This window comes from Cryptotermes secundus, unplaced genomic scaffold, assembly GCF_002891405.2.
Source record: "Cryptotermes secundus unplaced genomic scaffold, Csec_1.0 scaffold5, whole genome shotgun sequence".
In the NCBI taxonomy this organism is placed as follows: Eukaryota; Metazoa; Arthropoda; class Insecta; order Blattodea; family Kalotermitidae; genus Cryptotermes; species Cryptotermes secundus.
Genome location: NW_019724742.1, coordinates 5,953,021 through 5,961,593, shown reverse-complemented (window position 1 = coordinate 5,961,593; position 8,573 = coordinate 5,953,021). Strand labels below are relative to the sequence as shown.

General features: G+C 42.9%; 1 protein-coding gene across 5 annotated transcripts in view; it reads right to left on the bottom strand.

The window, feature by feature from the left end:
• The window catches only part of LOC111862658 (phospholipase A1 member A), a 46,841-nt gene extending 43,490 nt beyond the window's left edge, over positions 1-3,351 (bottom strand). For all 5 annotated transcript variants that reach the window (XR_004512820.1, XR_002842467.2, XR_002842466.2 and 2 more), the window contains exon 1: positions 3,109-3,351. The gene's annotated coding sequence lies outside the window, so the exon portion shown is untranslated. The remainder of the gene's footprint in view (positions 1-3,108) is intronic.
• Between the last annotated feature and the right edge of the window lie 5,222 nt (positions 3,352-8,573).

Below are 8,573 nucleotides of genomic sequence, written 5' to 3'. Positions count from 1 at the left end.
TAAGGGCGTCTTGCTATGGTAAAGCAATGATTGGACACAAGTTAACCCATTTGCTGTGTCATAAACGGACGCATAAGTTGAAATGGACCAAATAAACAAAATGCATTGACATTTAAACAGTAACCTCGAAGATCTGTTTGAAAGGTGTGATGTGCTGCGTACGGCTAGTTCCTATTTATTTCCCAGTGCTACTGCAGTGATTAACAGCATTCAGCTTACGTCGAGGGTCAAATGCGGAAAAATAAAAAAGGCTTACTGGTCGCATTCTAAACCACAAGAGAAACTCTTTCTCCATTACTTTATTTATGGAGTTCCACGGAAAAGAATGCATTTTCTTACAAATCAGATCACCCGCATTACTGAATTGAAGAATTCAATGAGCAAATTGGGACGCGTTTTGGACGTAAGATATTAATATCTGGGCATACTCGAGAAGCAAAATATGGAGAGAGCTTTATTATCGTAATTGGTTTTGGGGTGTATCCCTCATAATAGTAACATCTTTGAAAAGAACGGCTCACATATATCATCATCATCAGTAATCTGTCAAGACGACAGGTCCACAGTCTCTTCCAAAACAATTCCTCCACTTAATGCGATCTAGAGCTTTCTCCTTCAAATGACAGTATCATCTTCTGTCCCCAAGGTCATCCAGTATCTTCTTACGTCTTCTTCCTCGTCTTCTTGTCACTTCTATCCGCTCCTCTATCTTTCCTTCGATAACTTCTTTTAGAAGGCAGTTTCTGCGTAAGATATGACCAATCCAATTAGCCTTCCGTTTTCTTATTTCGTGTAGGATATTCCTCTGCTCACTGACTCTAATTAACACTTCTTCATTTCNACATTTCATATATATATATATATACGTTTCCAGAATCTTACTCGTAATGCGAAACAATTTTTCCCATATAAATTAACGTAAAATATGATAATGCGTTCCATGCTGAAAAAATACTAAAAAAAAATTATGTGTAACGTTTATCCAAAGAAAATTATATATACAGTGTTAAGAAGCGTGAATTATCTTCATCTTTTCTTCTATGCGGAATGAACCAACCTGGAATGCGAATTCGATTTGCAGAAAACAAAAAAAAAAATCGAAATAATTTGTTTATTATTTATGATACATATCTAATTCTTTTTTTACTAGAAAGCTGTCTGGAGACACTTGTTTTTACCGACGCTTCAAAATTTGTAGCGCGCATAACCACTGCCTTATTAGGGTGATGCTTCTCAATGTACGATGCAACAGTTTCCAATGTTTTCAGCATTTGTCTTATTGCGCCAGAAGATTGTTGCTTTGCTGTTACCTCCGTCTCGTCAGAATTAAAAACCTGTTGCGGCAGGTAACCCTCAGAATCTACGAGCTTCTTGAAGTCGCCGATGAAGTTCTCTGCTGCCTTTGTGTCGGAGCTTGCTGCTTCACCGTGCCTTACAACGCTGTGGATGCCGGTTCTTCTCTTAAACTTCTCGAACCACCCACGGCTTCCCTTAAATGCTTCTTCTTCGGCCGTTGATTATCCTGGCGCCTTCTTAACGAGGTCGGAGAAAATAACTTTCGCTTTCTCACAAATGATGTTCTCGTTAATAGTGTCGCCTTGTAATTGCTTTTCGTTTATCCATGTGAGGAGCAACCTTTCAACTTCGTCGAGAATACGTAACCGTTGTGTAGATATTCTTGTCACTCCCTTTGAAGCATCTGTCTCCTTAGTCTTGTTCTTGTTCTTGAGGATGGTGCAAATCGTTGATGTAGACCGACTGTATGTGCATGCTAGATCAGCCACGCTCACACCTCGTTCTCGCTTTTCAATGATTTTACTTTTCATTTCTACAGTTATTTTTATTCTCTTATGGCTGTCTTTTTGAGGCTTTTTTTTGGGAACATTTCTGCAAGGGTTACTGAACGTTGCACGAAAAAATCACAAATAATATGTCTGAACACAAGTTTGGAAAAATGTGTGGTCACAAGCGACACTAAGATGCTAGCGGAACGAGTGTCAAACACAGACTGATGAAGCAAGCGCACAATCCGGGACTTCCCCTTTCGTCACTCGTTATGCGAAACGTCGCTCGTTAAGAGAGTCTTCTTTCTTCTTCTTCTTCTTCTTCTTTTTTTTTTACAATTACTCGTTATGAGAGGTGCTCGTTAAGCGAGGTTCTACTATGTGCTTCCGAAAACTCATGTCACCTGTAGTGCAGGTGAAATGCCTTCGTACTGTAAACCTATGATCTCCTATTTAAGTTTGCCTAGAGCAGTTTCGACACTACGTCAAATGGTGTTGAAAATAAACTAAAAGCTGCCTCTTCTTTTCGCACATCTTGAAATAGAGATCTGAATTACTGTTCTATAATCTACATTTTTTTATCATATTTCTTAGCGTCTGTTGGCTTTTCCGTTCTTAGATCTGGTAAGTGTGCCATATTATTTGACAGTAAAAAGATTTCTTAGAGGCGAAGCTTACTCTCGGGTGCCATTAATTTGGCAAATACTTCGCTGATGAGTTGGTTCCTTCCTTACACATTCCTGTTAAATTCATTTACGTTTTGTGTGATATCAGCGCAGAAATCAAAATCGCAAATCCAATCATTACCAGTAATTTACGGAAAAGACTTTCTTTTCATAACCATAAATTTCCAACCTTGAATTGCAGACACGTTTAAGCATTCGACTCACCAGCGCACTTCTATACAGTACATTTCATTTTCAGTTTCCACATTGCTCAAGAACTGTTTAAAATGACCAAGGTTCCGTCATTCTGATCTAACACGGTTAAAGAGATTTGCAAGAACTGCGACAACACTAGTGAACTTGACGGATGTGACACGCAGATTCTCGTGATGTGTTAAACAAAGAACAAAAATAGCTGTCTTCATCCGCACTTTATAAAACAAAAAAACGTGGCACACTAAGTCACAGAACTATACGGCTTGTCTGAAAGCAAATATGACGTAGGTCTCGTGGGGGAGGGGGGAACTCTTGCCTTATACGTACCGTACCCGTATCGTAAGATACGCACAAACACACCACGGAATGGTCAGTGTATAGAACCATCAAGGCCTATCTCACGAAGAACTACAAACACAAATTACACAAGAATGAAGACTTACCTTGAGATACACACACTTGCATGGCGAAGGTTCTTTTGCTGCCAGAATAACTCACTAGACAAATACCAAACTTCATTTACACATGCTTCATGGATCAGCAAAATCCGAACTAAATTCATACCCATGTTACTTGCATTGCTTCAGGACAGCAAGAAAGACGAGAAAGAGAGACAACCTCACATTCACAGCAAAACAGCTACATCCTAAGGCAGAAACAGCAGAAACAGTATGGTGACTGGAGACGACTGGAAAGCTCACGTCACGCCAAAGTTACATAACCAAGCCGCAAACAAGAGGGAGGGAACTGGAATCGGAGCTGGCTGGATGGCACGGAATAAAATACGCAAGGCGAAAAGCCAAATTCAGAACCAGAGCCGGATGTCACAGATGACTCAACCGCGTATTTCGGAGAGGGCCTCAGTTGAGGCTGCGTATGCTCTCGTCGTGCGTGTACTGTTTTTGAATCCTGAACATGGAGGACATAAATTCCTTCAAAACTGCGGGCTCTGTCCATACTACACACTGTCACAACACAAAATATCATATTCTACAGTATACATAACTTGTTAGTATATGCTCCATAAAACGAATCGCGTTTGAATGCAACGTAAACTAAATCAAGAATTTCTTTCCCCCATTTTAATTAGGATGTCTTGCTGTAAAAATCAAATCATTTGCTTTCATGTAGACGGCGAAGGAGGCCAAAAATTAATAAGGTTATTGAAATACGTATATGCATTTTCAGCCGGGACGAAGCTTCAAGAAGAAGAGACTTCGCTAATCTTCTCGTGTGTTCGCAAAATCAGTGTTGATGCTTCAATAATGGTGCGTATATAAAGTCCAGTTCGTAAGTCTCAAACATAGAGGCCATGCAGTTTACTCGTTCATACCGTCTCTTTTGTTCATACATCTAGAAACACTTCTGGCCGTGGGATGTGCATGCCGATAGCTTTCTCGTTCACGATCTTTATCGAGATAGGTGCAGAAAAGCCTAATGCCGGATTCTGTTCCAAATAGCAATATGTAGACACATCATCATCATCATCAGTAATCTGTCAAGACGACAGGTCCACAGTCTCTTCCAAAACAATTCCTCCACTTAATGCGATCTAGAGCTTTCTCCTTCAAATGACAGTATCCTCTTCTGTCCCCAAGGTCATCCAGTATCTTCTTACGTCTTCTTCCTCGTCTTCTTGTCACTTCTATCCGCTCCTCTATCTTTCCTTCGATAACTTCTTTTAGAAGGCAGTTTCTGCGTAAGATATGACCAATCCAATTAGCCTTCCGTTCTCTTACTTCGTGTAGGATATTCCTCTGCTCACTGACTCTAATTAACACTTCTTCATTTCTCACATAATCGGTCCAACTGATCTTCTCCATCCTTCTCCAACACCACATTTCGAAACTTTCCAGATGTTTCTGATCTACTGCCCTAAGTGTCCATGTTTCAGCCCCATACAGAGCTATGCTCCAAATGTAGCATTTCACTAGTTTCTTCCTCAAATTTAAGTCCAATTTGCTGGTAAAAAGATTCTTCTTCTTGCTAAATGCAGCTTTTGCCATGGCAATCCTGGATTTAATTTCACAAGTACACCTTCCATCATCTGTTAACAAGCTACCCAAATATTTAAAACATTTCACATTCTCCAGTTGTTTTTGGTCTATCTTTATTGTGACTGGGGTTGGTTGTCTCGAAATTTTCATTACTTTTGTTTTCTCCACATTCATTTCCATGCCATAGCACCTTCCAATTTCAATTAGTCTATCAATCATGCCCTGTAGCACAGTTTCTTCCTTAGCCATTAACACAAGGTCATCTGCATATTTCACAGTTTGAATAATTTGCCCTCCTACTTTGAAGTCTCCGAGCCCATCCAGAGCTTCCTTGGTAAGGCATTCGCTGTACAAGTTGAACAGAATTGGTAATAAACAGCATCCTTGTCGAACTCCTCTTACAATCTGCACGCTTCTTGTCTCCCCTCTGTCCAGTCGTACTCTAACTTTCTGATCCATGTACAATTTGCTAATCAATCTTCTTTCACGCCAATCGATACCTGTTTCCTTTAGGATCTGCATTAATTTGGTCCAGTTTACCCGGTCAAATGCCTTCTGCCAGTCTATGAAGCAAACACACAGTTCTTCATCTATCTCCAAAGTTCGTTCCGCTATAATTCTCATCATCCCAATTGCATCCCTGGTTCCTTTTCCTCTTCTAAATCCAAACTGATCTTCTCCAAGTACATCCTCTATTTTCCTTTCAATTCTTCTTTTAAGTATCTTTGCTATTATCTTTGCTGTATGTGCAATAAGGCTTATTGTGCGATAGTCGCTGCATTTTGTAGCTTTTGTCTTTTTCTTTAAGGCAATCATTGTAACTTCTATAAAGTCCTTGGGCCACTCCCCAGTTAATGTAGACACGATTCTGTGAAATTCTCCAATATAAAATTTTGCGGGAAACTTCTTCAGCGGTCCTCGAGTTCCCGCGTGGTAACAGAGGAAAGGCGGAAGGTGACTTTAACAAACACTCATCAAAATTCCAAACGGACCTATTCGATTATTAATATGTTTATGAGCTTACCATGTTTTCTTACATTCCCCCTCACAAACTACCGAACCAGTCCACCGACTCTGACGAAACTTGATTTGAGCATCATAGGAGAGTTCTTCTCGCAACTTCTTGTTTATTGCACACCAATAAGGCCAATGTGTCAGGGCACACAGAATGGTCTGCAGGGTCTGTTAGGGGCTGCATGTCGAGACCCAGCAGGCGGCGCTCTCCGGTTTGGTATTTGAGAAGCTCCAGTTTCAAATCTCAACACCCCCCCCACCCGGATAGTGCCTCAAATTACATGCCGTCAGCTCTCGCGGGCCTCTTGCTGGGTGTCAGTAGCCTGAACTGCCAAACGAGCAGAAGAGACCTCCTCCGAGGGACGCTGAGGGCTCGGCTGGAGCTTGGTTAAGGTTGCTCGGAGAATGGGATATCCCGCTGTCAGGATTCCGAGAGAAGACGGCACTATGCGCACGGATCGGTGACTTTTGGCTCTTCGATGGATATTGAGAGGCCCTGAGACTGGTGAATTTTGTATCTACCTAAAGACAAGGCCCTTAAAGAGCCCGAACAACGCCGGAGATGCATGCTCAACGTAAATTCAGGGTTTCGGCTGAAGGCGAAATGTCAACGCCAAGGAAAATGCAAGCAAGGGTGCCACAAGATTCAGTCCTGTCCCCTACTCTTTTCAATTTGTATATTAATGACGACCCCAAATACATGGTATTCACCTGGCCCTCTTTGCGGACGACACCTGTCTGTATGCGACAGATCGGAAGGAGGGTTTTGTTGTTAGAAAACTCCAGCGCGGTCTCAGCTCAATTGAGACCTGATATGAGGGCTTGAATATTAAAATTAATGAAGATAAGACTCGGGGGGGTCTAGTTCTCTCGTAGCCGTCGACCGCCTGAGTCTTGTCTTCCTCTAAATGGACGAAATGTTCCATTTGTAAATAGTGCAAAATATCTAGGTGTAATCTTCGATAAGAGAGTGGCATGGAGATTGTACGTACATAGAAATGATCGAAGCCAAGGCCTTTAGGACATTCATTAGAGTACGTGTATTCCCTATTCAGAAGTGAGTGATTAAGCGCTAACATTAAGCTGACCCTCCACAAGGCTCTCATTTGATCCGTAATGACTTATGTCAGTCCGTCTGAGAGTTTGCGGCAGACACCTGTCTAGTGAAATTGCAGCGCCTGCAAAACAAGGTTCTCCGCACCACTGGCAATTTTCCGAGGCGCACACCGCCCCGCGATTTGCACATGGCATTCAAAATCCCGTACGTATATGACCATATAACAAAATTATGCAAGCAACAAACAGAAGTCATATAAAATCATGATAATGAGAATGTTCGCAACATCGGACAAGGCGAAGCCCGACACAGAAAGTATAAGAGGCTTAAACTTGGAGGCAGTCAGGCATTCGACCGGTCAAGTGACTAGACTGCCGTGGTAGCGAATACTACCAGAAATGCGGCATAATCTGCTGTACTGAGTCTGGATTGACAGAGGCCTTGTATATATTGTACAAAGAAGTAGGAATTAAGAGTAAATTGTAAATATATTTAAATACTGACTGTGTACTTACTGATACAGACTATGACTGACAAATGACAGACCCGACCTCTCGTCAGAAAGGGCGCCCCACATGGACAGGACAGTACTTTCACATCAAAAGAAACATCTGATCATCAGCCCCTGCTGGGGTTCGACACCAAGACAAACAGACTGACTGACCGTCAGTCGCAATGTGACTTTGGGATGCATGCAGCGATAGTGTCAGTGTTTGGGGGGATACAGCCCCCCCCCCAATATAAACACCCAGTACTCTACGTCACGACCACTTCCCTCCTTATCATTTCCCAGCCATTATTACGCCGTTTGGACTGGCTACCGGACCAAGGAAACTAAGTTTACCGGTGTCTCATGTCTGCCCCACTTCAGATCAGACGGCCACGCCACTCACATGCAGATAAAAATCGCCTGATCACTGGCGTTGGTCGCTGATAAGAAACAAAATATCACAAGTGTGTGTCTGATAAAGCACGTAGCACAGTCCTGGTCATCAAGCAACACACAGTGTTGCAAGTTACAAACCTTTCGGAGGGCCATGCTGCCTCCATCATCATGGAAGAAAACGAGGGACTCAGATATGGGGACGTTGCGTGCAGTACCCAGAGATTATTATTGTGTGAGGACTGATTTTCTCATGACTGACGATCAGTCTTCTTCGGCTGTGAAGTAATTTTCTCCCTGAAGATAGACGCAACACGTTTCTCCAAAATTGTGGCATCTATTTACCAAACTACTTGGCCTCACATCCCAGAAGACAGAGAATCTCAAAGCTCGAACACAATCGAATTTCGCGATGCGATAACAGGCTGAAGCTACAATATTGTGTAGTATTTGCTCTATGCAGGAACTGTTGAGCCACAGAGGCCTCGGGGCACGCATGCAACGGGAGAGTTGCGGATTGTATCGGCGCGTTGCTAGGCGACAGCTCTGTGAAAGCTTGGATTGCGCAACAGTGAGTAGGGTTCACGTGACCTCTGCGTTTCCGCAAGTGACGTCACATCCCTTCACCGAGACCGTTGCTATGCAACGGTTGGTAAATATCCCTTCCGCGCAACAATAAGGACGAGCTGCGTTTTCCGAGCTGTCCGATTCGAGGATACGTGACGAGACCGATTCACCGAGTGGAACTCAATAACCCCGTGTGGAGGCGGGGTCGAGTACCTCCGCCGTGGCCCTGCGAGTCGTGGGAGGAGACGAAAAGGGAAGTCTCAAATGGGAGACAGTAAAATATAGTCGCAAGTCCTAAGGGACTAGGACCCGAGAAACACTGCGCTGTCAAGGTCCAGCAGCATATGCAAAAGACAGACCAGTCCTCTCGTCATAGAGGGCGCCCCACAG